The sequence below is a fragment of the Tubulanus polymorphus genome, chromosome 8 (genome assembly GCF_964204645.1).
Source record: "Tubulanus polymorphus chromosome 8, tnTubPoly1.2, whole genome shotgun sequence".
NCBI lineage: Eukaryota > Metazoa > Nemertea > Palaeonemertea > Tubulaniformes > Tubulanidae > Tubulanus > Tubulanus polymorphus.
This window is the reverse complement of record NC_134032.1, coordinates 4,433,036-4,451,298: the sequence shown is the minus strand read 5'-3', so window position 1 is coordinate 4,451,298 and position 18,263 is coordinate 4,433,036. Positions and strand designations below refer to the sequence as shown.

General features: G+C 28.4%; 2 long non-coding RNA genes across 2 annotated transcripts; one reads left to right on the top strand and one right to left on the bottom strand.

Moving 5' to 3' along the window:
- Positions 1-10,882: 10,882 nt before the first annotated feature.
- LOC141910258 (uncharacterized) lies at positions 10,883-11,609 on the top strand. The gene is made up of 3 exons (XR_012619888.1): positions 10,883-10,911; positions 11,340-11,388; positions 11,474-11,609. It is a non-coding gene; the product is annotated as an uncharacterized LOC141910258 (long non-coding RNA).
- Positions 11,610-12,362: 753 nt separating this feature from the next.
- LOC141909738 (uncharacterized) lies at positions 12,363-15,855 on the bottom strand. The gene is made up of 4 exons (XR_012619787.1): positions 15,579-15,855; positions 14,847-14,941; positions 14,626-14,733; positions 12,363-13,958 (listed from the first exon to the last, which is right to left on the bottom strand). It is a non-coding gene; the product is annotated as an uncharacterized LOC141909738 (long non-coding RNA).
- Between the last annotated feature and the right edge of the window lie 2,408 nt (positions 15,856-18,263).

The following is an 18,263-nucleotide window of genomic DNA, read 5'->3' as shown; positions in this document are numbered from 1 at the left end:
ATTAAATCAATTGGTCGCGGAGCGTAGCGGTAGCGAAGCGGAGCGACCAATTGATTTAATACAATATGCTTTTTATATTATTAATATCTTAGAATAAATATTTAGTTTTAATATAAAATGCACGCGGTTATGAAAATATATTATAGTTTTTTAATTACTTTTAATATTTTGTTTTTTAATGGGCTCGACCGTTCGACCTTTAGCCTGAAAGCCCATTATCCCTATTACTGTTAATTCATCAAATGGAATTATAATATCTAGGTTTAAATAATTTACAATCTTATTTAAAAAGAATTCATAATTTATTGAATCTGTTATTCTATTTTCCAAATGATACATTAATATTTGTTTGAATATTTTTTTTATATTTTTCATATCTTCTTCTGTTAATTTAGGTTTTTCATAATAATCGTTAAATAATAAATATAAATACATTTTCTTTTGTTTTGTGTTAAATGTTGATGGAATAATTGTTTTTATAATATCTTTTTTAGTTATTTCACCATTTTCATTTTCTATTATTTTCATTTTTTCAAGCCATTGCATATATTCTGGTGTATGATCTTCTATAGAAAATATTTTAAAAATTTCATCAAGATAATTTAATTTTGGATCTATGAGAAAATCTCTAGTTTTTTCTTCACCTAATAAATTCTTTTGCCATCCACATTCATTACAAAATATCACAGGACCTTCTTGTCTTAAGTACTCATAAATACATTGTGGGCATTTTTTTCTATCATAGCTTGGTAATAGATCTTCATTAAGCTCTTGGTATTTTCTTACGTTTTCTTTATGTTTTATTGTTCTATTATGTAGATTTGAATTACTTGTTGTAATAATCAATTTACAATATTTACAATAATATGTTTTTCTTGTTAATTCATTATATTGTTTTTCTAACTTTTCAACTGTTTCTTTATTATCTGGTAACGTTTTCTCATATTTTATTTTTTCTAATAAATTATCTTTTCTTTCATTGAATTCAGTTTCAAATTTATTAGAAATTGTATCTATATGTGCTTTACGAAATTGATGATTCTCCCAATCTTCTGTATTTTCAGGGCTATATTTCATTCGACAAGGCTCACAGAAATGATCTTTTATATTATCCTTATCATAGAATAAGAAAGGTCTTTTCCAAATAACTTCAGGTTCAACTTCAGCAGAATTACTATCAACATTAGCCATTGCGCCATTAATTCTACACTTCTCCGAATGTTTTTTAACATAATTTCTTGAGAATAATTTATTACATTTTGGACAGTTTATTTTAGGGGGTTTATAATTTTCATCATGTTTTTTCATATGTCGAGCCTTATTACTTTTTCTTAGAAGTTCACCACAAATTTCACATGCTATCTTCTCATCCATTTATTTAGGAAAAATTTTATTAAAATTAATTTTTAGTGATGAGCGGTAATTTTTTTATGTTATAAATAATGTTAGAATTAAAAGAATACAGAATATTTGTTGATTCTAGAAAACTTACAAATTATAAATCACATAATTTACTAGTACAATTAGATAGAGAATTTAAGAATTGTGTAGATTTAAAATTAGTAAATATAAGTTTATGTAATTCTTTTTACAATGTAACGGATAAAAGTCTTGAACATTTAATTTTTTCAATCTTTTATAAAAAAAGGAATAAATGGTTTTTTATATATTTAAAACCAGGATTATATAATTTAGATACATTAGCACAAGAAATTAATAGAAAAGCTCGAGCTAAATTAGGAAGTGATTCTGGATTTAGTATTAGAATTTTAAAAAGTGCTAGTTCTAATAAAATAAAGATTAGGTTAGACGAACAATTTAAATTTACAGTAAGAAAACCTTTAGGTAAACTGTTAGGAATTAACCCAGATATTGTTACAGCATACGCAGAAGGTAAATCAAACTTAATACCTTTTACACATTTTTATATTTATTGCAATTTAATTGACCCAACAAAAACATTTGAAGCAACTAAAGATACAATTTGTAATTCTGGTTTATTAAATATTTTACCATTAAAAAATGTCAAACAATTTGGAACGCAAATAAATTATAATTTAGCTGAATGTGATTTTAAACCTTGTATTCCACATTTCAATAATTTTAAATTAGAAATAAGAAATCATAATGGTTATTCAATTGATTTGAATAACTTTCCTGTAATTTATGAATTAGTTATAAGATGTAAAGAGTAATTTTTCACCTATATAAATGAATATAACTGTTGGACCGAGTATATGTTTTGGATTTGATTTTAAACGTGAGAAAGAAATGAAATTTAACATTAATGATGTAATAACACATATCAAAAATATTGCATTTTCTAATGAAACAACATTTGAGTATGAAACAACAATAGATAAAGAAACTTTAAATGTAGAAAAGATTACTAATTTAATTAGAGAATCTTTAAGATTTTATGAATTAGATGAGGATTTTATCATCGATGATATTAAAAAAATAATAATTGAAATATATACAAATGAAACTAGTAATAAAATAAATGTTGAATTAATCATAAATAAGATAACTAAATATTTTGAAGATAGTAATTTTTTTGATTAATAAATGAGTGATAATAAGTGGATAATAACTGGATTATATAATGGAGCATTACTATCAGTTGGAACGGTTGGTTATTCAATGGTATTAAAAAAAGTATTCAAAATGGGAAGTGTTAATGTTGATAGATTTGATATAAATGATATTTTAATGTTAACATTAGCAGTTACTTTATCTAATTTAACTATTGATTATTTGGAAAAACAAAAATATATTCCTCCCATATAAATGCAATAATTTTTTTGTTAAATAAATGGCTTCTGCAATTATAACTATTATAGGATCGGCAATTGTTAACGCTTTGGCATTTACTGGTGGTGGATATTTATTTAAACATATTGATAAAAATAGTTCATTAGGAGAACAAAGAAGACATAACTTAGCGTTAGAGAAATACAATAAAGCTGCAGAAGAATATAGAGAAAAGAGACAAAACTATATGGTTTACATCAATAAAGAATTATATGATCAGAAGATTTCACATAGAGATTTTCAATCAGTTGATGATGCAATGAGTTTATATAACGCGGTAACCAATAAAGAAAAATTACATCTATACAAACCTAAATTATCAGATTATTATACCCCAAGTAAAGAACAACAGAAATATGAAAAAATATGGATTTTAGGTGGAACAGTTATTGTTATATTTGTTGCTTATAAGTTTACTAATAAGTAATTTTTATTCTAAATAAATGGAAGATAAAGTTGATAGTATTGATATTATTCCTCATGATATAAATAAAACTAAATTAAAAACATATTTAGAAAAACAAATATTAGAATTTGAAAGTGACTTAAAGATAAAAAAGAAAAAATATTTAAAAAGTAAAATTATATATTATTTGATTATAAGTGGTTCGGTTACAATTAGTTCTGTAATAACATTTTTAGCAATATTCAGTCCATTAACACCTTTAGCTATATCAATTGGTGTATTAGGATTAAGTTCAAGTGTTTTAACTGGTATAAGTTCAAAATTAAATATAAAAAGTAATAAAGAAAAAATTAAAACTAATATAAAAGAAATTAATAAATTAGAGAATACACTAGATTATATAATAAGTTTAAATGGTCATATAACAGTTGAAGAACAAGATAAATTATTAAAAGAATTAGTTAATTATTAATTTTTTTATTATATAAATGGGGTTTCCAAAAGCTTTCCAATATAATAAATCACATGAATATTATAAATATAATATTCCAGCAATAGATTTTAGTAACATGATAATATATAAAAATTTAGTTTTACCTTCATTGATTAATTTAGAAATTTATGTTACTGAAACAAACTATTTTATTTCTAAAATGGAAAATATATTTAATACATATGAAGTTACTTTTACTCGAGATGAATATAATATATATAAAGTAAAATCTAATATGAAATATTGGCAGAATCAATTAAATTTTGCTGTTCATTGTGCAACAGCTGGTTGTGGTGTAAGTTGGCATGATCACTTGAATAACTTAGATAAAAATTTGAAATATTCTGATTTAAAATTCATTCATACAATATTTAGATTTCATGTATACTTTCAAATTAGAATTATATTAAATGAATTAGAATGCCCTTCACCTGGATCAAAATATTTTAAAGAATTAGATAATAATATTAATCTATCTAAGTTTTATAAAATATGTAATAATTTAATATAAATATTAATTTCGATTTTAGAGCGCATGGTAAATTGCAAGGTGTCGGTGAACAGTATGAAATAAAAAGAATTGATTATATGCATAGAATTGGAGCTTATCATAATTATAAAATTAATAATAATAATGGTTGGGTTTATTTTATTGAATCTTATAGTGAAGGATTTACAAAACCCGGTATACAAAGAATAAATCAATCAATTAGAACTTATTTGATATGTATTTTAGGTGCACAAGTTGAAACAAGATCACCAATAGTTGGAAATAATAGTACTTCATTTGATGCGCAGAAACAATTCAAAGTATTATTTGAAGATTCCATTCATAATGATAAAAATAGATCGATTCCAGAAAACATTGTAAGATATCAAAATTATTTAGATAAATCACATATTAGATTAGATTATTGTATAGGACCTGATCTATTAATTATTTCTAATGATTTAGTATTAAAGATGGGAAATATAATTGGTTATAATAATCTAATTAAAACTGCAACAATAAATAATTCAATTGGATTAAATGATATAAATAAAAAGATTATTACTGCTCCAAAATTAATGGAAGGTGAAAAAAATAAAAAACATATTCAATCAACAGAAACTAAAACTAATAATATTAAATTAAATAATGATTCCAAAATAAAAGATTACAATACTACAGAAAATGATGCCGTACGGCACCCACACGGTGATATTAAAACCGATAAAATTCAACATGATATAATTAAACTAAATGATGATAATAAATTCCATGAAAATACTAAATTAGCTATAACTTGTATAGGAATTGTTATAGGAGGAATATTATATTTTAAATTTTAATTTTTTTATTATATAAATGAATGTAGAAGGTGGAGAAGATATTGGAATGGATCCTTTTGATGAACCTGATATAACTGATGAACAACCACCTGATTTTGATGAAACAAGTTTTAATGATGGTAATGAACCAGAATATAACAATAATTTAAATATGCCTGATTATATTAAAAATGCAGAATCACAATTAAATCCTGAAAATTTAGACCCAGATTTAGTAAAACAAGATTTAGATAATTTAAACAAAATACCTAAATTAGAAGATTTAATTGAAAAATCTAATTTTAACATAAATGACGAAGACGTTGGACTTTTAGCAGATCAATTAAAATCTTTAGATAATGGTAAATGTTATTATCGTTTGAAAGGTGATTATTATATTGATATCACTTATAAAAATAATAAAAATAAAATATTATCAGAATCAACTTTAGAAAAATTAAAACCAGATAGAATTAAAATAATAAGTAATAGTAATGAAATAACTGATGTTACACAAAAAGAAATAGATGATAATATAGATGTATTTAAACAAAGAATTAATGAATTATTTGAAATAATCAAAAAGAAATCAGAAACAGAAACAACTTCTGAACAGAATATAACTTCCAAAAATAGTAAACTTAGATCAAATAAAGTTCCAATTGAAAAACTTTTACCGAATGGATTATTTGATGCAACAGATCAAGAATTAGAAGATTTAGATATATTTTCTGATAAAGCAATTAGAGAAATTATTAGTATAAGACTTGCATCTGATAAAATTGCACATAATAAAAGTATAAGAGATTTTAAAATTAGAACTTTAGAAAAAGAATTAACTGATAAAAATAAAGAAATAGAACAATTAAAGTCTGATTTAGATCATCAAGTAATTGATGAAATAGAATATAGGCAAAAAGAATTACGTTTAGAAAAAGACATTAGTCTTAAATTAGTAATTTAAAAGATAATTTAGAAGTACAGAAAGAAGAAATTAAATTATTATTAAAATCATATGATTATAATATTAATAGATTAAAAGTTATTTTTAAAGATTTGTTGATTAAACCAAATTCTGAAATATCATTAAAAGATAGAATAAAGTTATTATTTAAATTAGAAGGAATAACAATTCTTTCAATTCTAACAGCTGTAACTATGTTATTTACAACAATTGGTTTAGCAATATCAAATGCTTTGAAATCTACTCCTACTCCCAATAAACCAGATAAACCCCCAGATAATAATTCTATACAAGATAAAGTTAAAGATGGTTTAAAGAAATTAGCAAAATATTTATGGGAACTATCTAAAAAATCTGCTGCAGCATTGCCAGGAGTTATTGCTTCAATTGTTGGTTTTATATTGAAATCTGCAGGTAATATTCTTAACTTTGCTGCTGAACATATAATTTTATTTTTAATAACTGTTGTAAGTGCTATTATTTTTGGTTTAGTAAACATGATATCAAAAAATATCAAGTAAACCATGATCAAAAATAAATAATTAATTTTTTTGTTTAATAAATGAGTGGGAGTTATATAAGTCCTTCTAAGATTTCTAGAATATCTAATGCTATTAAAGCAGAAAGACCTCATCATATAATTACTCATAACCCTTCTAATATTAATCCCGATGAAACTTTATATGTTAGAATTCCTAGATTAACACAAAATACTTTTTATATTCCAAATAGTATTTATTTATCAGCTGATATAAAAGTAACCGGCCATGATAACAATTATGTTGTTGATAATGTTGGAAGATATTTGATTAAAAAATTAACTATAAAGATTGGTCCGGAAACAGTTTTCTCATTAGATGATTATAATTTATTTATGCATTATAAAGATTTATGGTTAACTAAAGAAAATAGAAATAATATGATATTTCAGGGTATTCAATCAGAAAACCAAAATAAATTAAGATCTGAAGCCAATAACGCAGTAGTAAATAATGGCGTAGATAATTTGATTAAAAAGATTTATGGAAGCAAATATAAAATTCCTTTAGACTTTGAATTGATAAATAATAATGCACCTTTATATAAATACGCAATTCAAGAAGATATTATATTTGAGATAACATTTGCTCCTGTAAATGAAATTGTATTATCTAACGTTGTTAAAGATATGAGTTATAAATTATCGAATATATGTTTAGAATATAACACAATAACTAATGAAAATATTGCTAACACAATTCAAACTCAATACAATCAAGGATTTTCATTATTATATGATTATATTGATAAATTTAAAACTGTAACTATTAATGCAAATGATGAAATAATTAATGAGAATATTAACTTCCCAAGAAGATCTATTAAAGGTATATTAATATTTTTTACCATTGGAACGTATACTAATGGCGCAATAAAGGTAGATAATTATTATAATCCTGAAATAACAAAAGTAGAAATAACTATCGAAGGAATAGCAAATAAAATATTTTGTCAAGGAATGAGAATGATTGATCAATGGCCAGAAATTAGAAAACATTTTATGAATGAAAAAGTAAAATCATTTGAAAATTGTAACATTAATCAAATTGATTATTATACCGGCAATAAATACGCATTATGGTTAGATTTTAGAACCACTGAAGATAATTTATTACATGGTTCTGGGAAAAAGCTACAAAATACTAAAGACGGAATACAATTATTCATGACAAAGAAAAAGGGAATCAAAAATTTTAAAATGCACATTTATATTATATCTGACGCGCAATTAAATATTGTAAATTCACAATTAGATAGTATTCAATATTAGAAATATAAAGTTAAAATTAAGGATATATAAATGGGTGGTAAAAAAACTCCTAATACTAAAGAACAATATTTAAGAAATTTATATTACAACCCTGAGAGTTCGGTTGCTTATTCTTCTACTAAAAATATATGGCGTAAAGTAAAACAAGATAAATTAGATAAGATAATCCCACAAAATTTAGTTAAATATAAAGATATAAATGAATTTATGTTAGAACAACCAACGTATACAACACATAAAAAAATTGTTAGAAAATATAAAACTCGTAAAACTATGGTAAGTTATGTAGATCAACAGTGGCAAGGAGATTTAATTGATATGAAAAATGTTAAGAAAGATAATGATGATTATTGGTGGTTATTGAATATAATTGATATTTTTAGTCGTTATGTATGGAGTTTCCCACTTTATAGAAAAGATGCTGTACAAACATCAAATGTTTTAAGAAAATTTCTTTCGGATGATAAACTAAAACCAGAAAAAATACAATTTGATGATGGAAAAGAGTTTGATAATTCACTTGTTCATGAACTCTTAGATAATCATAATATTAAATATTTTTCAACAAAATCGGATGAAAAAGCTGCAGTTGTTGAACGATTCAATAGAACATTAAGAACAAGAATGTGGAAATATTTTACAGCAAATAATACTTTTAAATGGATTGATGTTTTACCAAAATTGATAGAAGGATATAATAATTCTTATCATTCTTCTATTGGAATGAAACCTATTGATGCTAGAAAACCTGAAAATGCTGAAATTGTTTGGAATAATTTATATGGAGCATTTCTTGTAGATGATTTTGGTGAACCTAAATTTAAAGTTGGTCAAAATGTTAGAATTTCTAAGTATAAAAAGATATTTGACAAAGGATACGATCGAAATTTTACTAGAGAAATATATAAAATAAAAAAGGTAATAACAACAAAACCATATGTCTATAAATTAGAAGATTTAGATGGTGAAAAAGTTGATGGCTACTTTTACGAAGAAGAATTAAGTTTAACTACTGAAAATCTAGAACAAGAATATAAAATTGAAAAAGTATTAAAAACAAAAACTATTAAAAGAAAAAAATATTCTTTAGTAAAATGGGTTGGATGGCCAGATAAATTCAATGAATGGATATTATCAAGTAAAATTAAAAATATATAAATGAATAAAGAATTATTTATATTTGAGCCTCATAATATGTTAATTTCTGGTGTAACAAATTGTGGAAAAACTTATTTTATATTAAATTTATTAGAAACTGTTTACAAAAACTATTTTGATAATATAGTATTATTTTGTCCAACATATGAATTTAATCAAACTTATGATAGAAATATTACTAGAAATAATAAATTTATTATATTAGATCCTAAAACAGTTAAAGAAAATTTAGATAATTGTATTAAAATAGCAATTGATATTTATAAAGGATCAAATACATTATTCATTATAGATGATTGTGCTAATCTACATGATTCAAAAGTTAGAGAAAGTGAGTTATGGTATTTAGCTTTCTCTGGGAGACATTTTAGGATAACAACATGGGTTTTAAATCAGAAATATAATTCAATTGTGAAAGATTTTAGAGAGAATATAAGATTTCTAGTTTTATTCTACAATAAAGATAGAAAATCGATGAAAAATGCACTTGAGGAAAATGATATTATTCCACATGATTTACATAATGAATATATGGATAAGTTGAAAAATATTAAAAGATCAAAATTACTATTTAGATTACAACACCCATTTAAATATGAATTTATTTAAATTCAATTAGTTTGTTAATCTAGTTTAATTCTAGTTATTGGTAGTTGTAACAAAAATCAAATAGATTTAACAATATTTTAACTAGCTTGTTAATCTATTTTAATTCTAGTTACATTCTAGTTGAATTCTAGTTGTTTGTAGTTGAAACAAAAATCAACTAGATTTAACAAGAAATAAACAAACACAACAATATTTCAACTAGCTTGTTAATCTAGTTGAATTCTAGTTACATTCTAGTTAAATTCTAGTTGCAACATCACACAATTAATTTTTTTGTTATATAAATGGGAGGTGAAAAGAAAATAAAATCTAAAAATGGTGATGTTCCAATTGAAAAAACTTTATATGATTTAGGAATAACAGAAACAAAATTAACTCCAGATGATGGTGCTTTAAATATTGTTACAACAAATAATAATTATGAATATTATCTTTATTGTAAACATCAATTAGAAATATTAATAGCATCTGGAAAATGTAAAAATTTTGTCGGTAAAAATTTAACTTATAATGAATTAAATACAATGAAATCAGATGAAATTATTAGATTATTTAAGATTTATGAAGCCGCGAGAACAGCTAGAATTAATGACGCGATATCAGAAAATGTAGTAAAAGGTTATAGTAAATTATGTAATTATATACTACCAATTGAAAATGAAAATAGATTATATTCCGATTTAAAAAATGACTATTTAGTTATGACTGAATTAAATAAATGGATTGGATATTTATCATTTCAATTAGGAGGATTTATGACATTATTATCAACTGGAGTTATAACATTTTCAAATATTGAAAGTAAAAATATTTCTATAATAAATGAGCGAGGTGAAAGAAGTGAAGGAATTAACTGTGAAGAAAAAACCGAGAACTCAGAAACAAATTGAATGGTCTCGACAATTAGGAATTAAATCACAAGAATATAAAAAAGCTGTAAAAGAAAAAATAAGTAATAAAAATGTTAATAAAAATGGTGAAAATATTGTTATTTCTACTCCTTCTGATAGTAGAATATTTGATAAATATTTATATTTTACAGTTGGCACGGCTCTACAGCTCTTCTACGAAGTTAGAAACTTGACCTTTTAAACGTTTCGGCGTGAAAGTCTTGTTGATAGGCTAAGGCGCGCACGTGACCTAACGCGCACCTGCTGGTAACGCTTTAAAGCTGAAGAAACCGGGCTTTGGCATTCGTATTTGAGCGTACATAGTACATGAATGGATAGGCATATATTAATTCGTAACCAGTATAGATCGCTTCCTGAAGACCCGAGGTACCTCGCGGTATATTGTTTGAGACTTTAGTTCGTGGTGGAGAAACCGTGACAACCTGCTCCGAAATCGTAAGTAATTTTTTGATAATTTAGGCATCTCCAAATGCCAAGCTATTCATAGTTTAATGCCAAAGCGAACATTAAAACATAATACTTCATAGTGGATTCCGATTTAGCGAGGTAGATCATAAAAAGATGAAGAAATTGACATACAATAACCCCTATTGACGAATTAGGGCTTCAGAGATTTTTTGACGCTCGTAAATTTGTACCTCGTAAGAATTCGACCGATTTTATAGAGCGGCCACTTTCCGGCCCCTAAAATGATTTCCCCTCCCATGTATTTCCTCTTGGAGTAGAATAATGGTGCTCTCCTATTTTTTTACAGAAATTTGATATATAAGAAGCCCAGAAATACCCGATGAAAAGGCCTAGAAATTTTATTTAGTGAAATGAAGTACATTTATTTGACCAGATATTTATTCTTTCATTTTTAGCATGATTAGTACTGACCGTTAGGAATGTCTGCTGCTGAGCAAGCCACTGGTAAATATATCAAATTTTTTAAACTTGAGATTAAGATTAAGGCAATATGAAAACATTAAGATGCACTATATTTCACTTTTTACAGCATCAAAAAAGCGCTCAGTAAATCTCACTACCAAGCAAGGTGCCCATTCGAGAAAGAAGTACTTCGGAAGTTCCAGAAAAAAGCGTAGGAGTGAGTCTTATATCTATATTTTTTGGAATGTTTTTATTAAAGAATTAAAATTCATTACACATGTTAGAAATTTTGGTTATTCGTTAGTTGATTGTGAGGTTTACAAGTTTTTTTATATTTCGAACTCTGATTGAGTGACTGTCAATCAAATGACTTAAATGAAAGGATAACGACAATGAGGATAATGCAAGTATAAGTATGAGGATAATGCAGGTATGATAAATATGTTGTTCTCTATTAAACCCCTGAGGCCAGTTTCAGTTTCTCTGTTTAAGGTGGTACAGGTTTATTCGGTACAGGTTTATTTTTTACTAACATCTGCAAAAAATATGAGACAAATATTTCTGATTCTGCTCAATTCAACACATATTTCATTCAAATAATGAAGGTCTTTGAAAGGACCCATTTTCTACAATCATATTTATTCTTCCCTCTTAACATTTCCCTAGGAACAAAAACTAGGGACATAGTTGCAAATTCAACATTTGAAGAAAGCCAGAGTAGTGAATTTACGGAAAGAGAGGAAAGCTCGACTAATGACGATATTTTGCTGGAAAATCCACTCGAGATATCTGCTGTTGATGGTGTAGATGGTGTAGATTTGTCTGATATTGATGTCCTCCTCCAGTGTAGTGATCTAAATTCGGTTTCCTTACGTTCAATATCACCTGTTAAGTCTCATTGTCAATGTTCTTGTCATCCTGATTTGATTACCATGAAAGAGAAAATCGATGAATTATCCGACCAAATTCGACAGAAGAATGAAGAAATTCAAAATTTGAAAGCGAAACTTGAGCAAATTTATTCACAAGATTTATTAAAAATTGACACAGATTCATCAAACTTAGAAACATTTGAAGCTACTCCCCTTGTTACTAGTTTTCGCAGTAAAAGCAGTTGTTACACCAAATTAGAACATCCAACAATTAATTCCAGTTCAGCCTCAAAGAAAACTCTTGACTCGAGAGCAAGAAAATTGAAACTTGTTTTGGATAAATTATCCTCTATTTCATCGTCAGGCAATGATATGGCTGTAACATTATCTTGTTTCATGAAAAGGTATCCTGATTTAGTCAAAAAGGCTCTGGAGTTGGCCGGTATCGCAACTGTAAATCAATTAGATCCAACTCAAGTAATAGAATTGAAATTAAATTTGAGACTACCGATGAATAAGTTACTTGAACTTAAAAAAATCTTGAAACATTACAATATTCAGATTTTTCCGTCTAGTCGAAATATTAGACAAGAGCTTGCAGCCAGACAAGAGTCGTTTTCTACATTCATTGAAGCTGGTGAAATAGAACTGGAAATTAATAGCAGAACGCATGAAAAGCAATTGTCAGCGTTTGTTTCTGTGACATCAATAGAGCTATTAATACAAAAGTCAGTAGAAAAACTGATAATGAAAAATCAGTTAAATAGGTCCCCAGAATTTCATGACGAAATATGGGCAAAGATCGGGGTGGATAAAGGGGGCGGTAGTACAAAGATGGTACTAGCCATCATAAACGGACCATCCCCGAATAGTCCAGATCAAACGCATTTGATCAGTTTTTATGAAGGGGTTGACTGTTTGGAGAATTTGAATAAGGTTTTTGGAAAATTCCAGGGTGAAATTTCAACTGTCAAAACCATCATCGTTTTTGATCAAGAAATTACCGTTAGACTATTTCTAATGGGGGACCTTCATTTCCTTTGCCAGATGATGGGCCATCAAGGCAGCGCATCATCTTATCCATGCCTATGGTGTGAGGTAACACTCCATGATTTGCGCAAAAAAGATGCAACACCTCATACCCCAACATTCAAGCAGTACCAATCGCGTTCAATCGGGTCCTATTTAAGGAATGCACAAACTGCTGAAGCTACACCACGGGTTATTGGTGCGGAGACACAAAATATTCAAAGTAGTATGCTTTTCAAGCCCTCTGATTTAGGCCATCTAGTTCCTCCTGGTCTCCATGTTTCTCTTGGCTTAGGGTTAATGTTCTTCGAGATGCTAGAAAAACGTTGTTGTGAACTTGATGAATCTTCCCTCGGAGAACGTTTTCCCGAGCAATGGGAAGCATGGAGAGCAGCTTCAGCATCTGTAACTAGCTTGCAGGATGAACTGGATAGCCTAAAACAGAAGTTACAATCTTGTCAAGAGCTAGTCGACTTATTGAAAAATGCAAAGAAAAAACGCTCTAGTCCATTAAACTGTGGGGCGCCGATTTGTATAATTCGTTCTATTGAGAATCCGCAGCCACATATATATTTGTATTGCACGAACTGCGAAGCACCATACCACAGCCAATGTGTTCAATCTGTATATGATCCTGATATTTCTGATAGCGATTTCCTTTGTTTGAAATGTCGGCCACTTGCGGACAAAAAAATAACACCGGATAAATTCCTGAAACAAGCAGAAGAAAACATGAGCAAAATCAAAGATATAGAAATTCCATCAATAAAAGTACTGTTAAATCCGAGAAGAACCAAGCTTAACCAAATATATAAGGACATAACCTTAGAGATGGGACCAATACAAAAAGATCTAAATGAAAATCTTAAAAAGATAGGAGTCGACAGACAGGCATATCACTCGAATAGCTTTGTAGGAAACCATGTACACAAGTTGTTTAAAAAGGATGAGGAAAATGGAATTAACAATCCACAAATACTATTATCCTGTCTCAACAATTATCCGAATGACCGAAAGTTATTTTTGGATCTTTTCGAGAAGTTTCAAGATATCTATCAAGTATATTCAGCTTGTCGGTTTTTGTCCGAACCTGAAATAGAACATGTAGTGAACAGTATTCATGAATTTGGTACATGGTTTCCTCAAAATTTCCCCACGGCGAATATAACTCCCAAATTGCATGTTTTGATCTATCACGTGCCTGAATTCATCCAAACATGGAAGTCATTGGGGCTCTTTGGAGAGCAGGGGCTTGAAAGCAAGCATGCGAGTATGAACCAAGATGCCAGAATCTATTCCTGTTTGCGGAACAGAGTAGTCCGCACAAAATTAATGTTTTTGAATCAAGGTCTCTACTCAACAAAATCACTGCACTTACACAAAATAATCCGGAAGTGTAACTGTGGAGGATTCTTCAAGAAAATGTCACCATCGAGTAATACACGAACTTGCCAGAAATGTAGCAATGTCAGTGATCAGGTTTAACCTATAATGAGAAATATTTCTTCATGAGCTGAATATGCATTGATATAAGTTTATTCATCATACTTGTTATAATGTTTAAAAACTTAAAATGCCGAAAATTTTGAGGAACTGTACCTTCGAAGCTAGCTTCCCAATCAGTTCCAGATTCTCTAATTAGTTTTTGTTCTATGATGTAAATCACTGTTGCACGTCATAAATTTATGTAATTTCTGAAAAATAAAAGAAAAAACAAGCTGAAACTTATAACCAGTTTTAGTTCATACTTAATTACTGATTCTCATTGACAGCCCTGCCTGATTCGGTCTTAAGTGATGACGAGAGATAAAACAAAATAGGGAGGGCAAGGGAGAGAGATGTAGCCTACAGCCAGCAAGCCTCTGATAGGCCTACCGCCCGCCCGCATCAGTATTAAGCTAGGGACACACGAGCGCTAGCGAATTCGCCGGCGAATTCATACACCCGATCGCCGGTGTAAATAATCGGCCGAAAATATTAAACATGTTTGATACGGGCGATTCGCCGGGCGATCGAGTCGGCCGACGAAATCGTCGTCGCCGTGAGTGGCCACACGAGCGAATTTTTCGGGCGATTTATAAATTCGCCGCGATCGGGCGAAAATACGCTTGTGTGCCGCTACATTTAAGGATTTTGACAGTATAGAAAGTATGGCGGTTTATAGAGGATAATTAACTATACATTTGAATAGACGTGTACTACAAATGAATGGAGTTTGTGGACGTGATGTATAGGTAGGCTAGTAGCCTAGGCTATCGGCAGCAAATCGAACGAAGGTGCATACATTCTGGCCTCATATTTTGTTTATTCATATAGCAATAAAGTACTTACCGTGGGTGAACTCATGCTTTATCCTTTATACGTGATTTGATCAGCGGCAGTTTTCAATAAAACTAATTGAATTTGGATTGAATCGCTTTCCGGTGACAAGCTGTCGTTTCATTCTTCCATTTGAAAGCATGATGATCTTAAAACAATAGTAACCGTCGTATCCTAATAGTTGATCATTGTTATTTGGTAGGAAAACACATTTTTGGGTGTAATTTAAAGACATATTCATCTTCTCTAGCTGTCATCACTTTTTGTTTACAATCCGCCATGATGTACGGTCACATGACTCCGCACGAAATCTAATTTTATAAAATACCGTAATATCAATTTATTTATGAAAAGAAAGTTTAAATATCGTATATTAGCAAAATACAATTGAATATTCATCACAAGACTAATAAAATATAGCTTACAAACTTATTTAATATGAATCGGAAATCATCGACAAACGCCGATGACTCCGCTGGCTGAATATGCTACAGGTGCACGTTCGCATACTAAGTAGGGTCAAGGTTGCTTCAAGTTTCCTCGCTGTACAGCCGTGTTGGATTTGTAATTGTATTCATTTTGATTGGGTATAATTGGTATAAGAAATCAAATAAAATTCATGATATTAGTAATTCTGAACCAACTGCTATCAAAAATGAAAGTACTTCTGAAATTCCAAAATTGATAATAAAAAAAATGGATTAATATTTTAGAAAAAAAGCAAAAAAAATAATTGAATATCTCACTACTTTTGTCTATCACTGTGTGGGTGCCGTTTATGGCACCATCTATGCGGAGCAATTAAATTGTCCAGATAAGTCATTTCGGATCCTTGATATCAAATTCCTCAACGTATCGTTCATTATTTGGATTATTGTTCCATTGATCAATAAATTTCTTTGCCTTTGTTAACTGTTCTAAATATAACTGTAAATCTAGTTTATTAGATTTGATTTGATTTTCTTTCTTTTCTAAAGGTCTTAAATTCTTCCAACCCCAAATAAGTTTTTTATTGTATTCATCATTCATGTTAAATTTAGATATTGGTAACACATGATCAATATGGTAATAATCCCCATAATTATCTATATTCATTTTATCATCGAATTGATATATTATCCATGATTTGAGAAATTCATCTGAACAACCCAATAAATTAGATAGTGTTTCTGAATGTGTTTCTTTGTTGAATAATTGTGTTAATCTAGATCTTAAGCATTGTTTCAATCTAAAATTAAGATCTGTTTGATATCTTTCTCTCATATATTCTGCCATATAATAATTATAATGTTCTATATTATCTTCTCGATATTGTTTGGTATATAGTTTAGTACAAGTTTTACAACAATATTGAAAACCATCTTTGCTAGTCTTACGCTTACTAAATTCTGTTAATGATTTATCTTATTCACATTTAGAACACTTCTTGTAATATATGTTTATAACGCCAGTGTTATTTGTAATATTGATAGTTTGTGGTTGTTCTGGTTCCATTTATTATACGTATTTTTTTACTAAATTGGTTAATAATTTTAGAATCCTCTTCCATTTCTTCGACCAACGTCATCCTTTTTCATTCTTCGTTGCTTTTGATAAGTTGTTTCTATTCCTTGATATCTAATTGATTGGGTATAATTGGTATAAGAAATCAAATAAAATTCATGATATCAATAATTCTGAAACAACTGCTATCAAAAATGAAAGTACTTCTGAAATTCCAAAATTGATAATAAAAAAATGGATTAATATTTTAGAAAAAAAGCAAAAAAAATAATTGAATATCACCATGTGGGTGCCGTACGGCACCATCTCACTACTTTTGTCTATCTATGCGGAGCAATTAAATTGTCCAGATAAGTCATTTCGGATTCTAGATATTCATTATTTTTATTAATTTATTTTGTTTTTATTTGAATATTTGAATTTGAATTTGTTAATCAATTAACATAGTAATTGATTACTAATTTGATTAAAAATTATATCATAATTAAGTTAAAAATACATAATTCATTTATCAGTTTTCATTCTTACATTCTTTTCATTCGGAATAATTTATAATTTCAAATTTCACATATTTTTTTTAGCACCAACAACATTTACTTAGGTGTTTTAGCTAAGTATATAAGGCAATTCATTCAACCCCTGGAGTGCCGCCGGGCTTGGCTTGCAGGGGCATTTCGAAAATGCACCTTTGTCCACCCTCCGTGGTTCTCCTTCAGTTTCGACTTTCGATCCTCCTTTCGGGGGTAAGGGGTTGATAGGAAATGCATTAGGCGCCTTTAATATAATGTGTTTCCTGTCAACCATTGAAGGAGAATTGGTGAGGTGTGGGTCACAGGGGTGTAATTAGAAATGCTTGGGGATAGGTATCTCGTGGCGCCTCTCAATAACGGGATGCTTATCCCCTAAAAACTCTGTGAGTCAAGTCGGGTGGTTTTGCTAAAACTTACCGTAAAAACATTGAAATATTCCTTTTAATCACGAGAGAATGATGACTATCCTCCTGTCGTCACGGCTGAGCTAATTTAAATAAACCTCGTTTTCAGCAACTAATGAAAACGTAGTAATTCAATACCAGCTAACTGGCTTGTGTGTGTTGTATGTACTGCGTGCTTATTATATAACAACAACGTTGTGCAACACCTGTTTGATTGATCAATATTCAAATGAAGCACTCTCTTATAATAATATGTAACA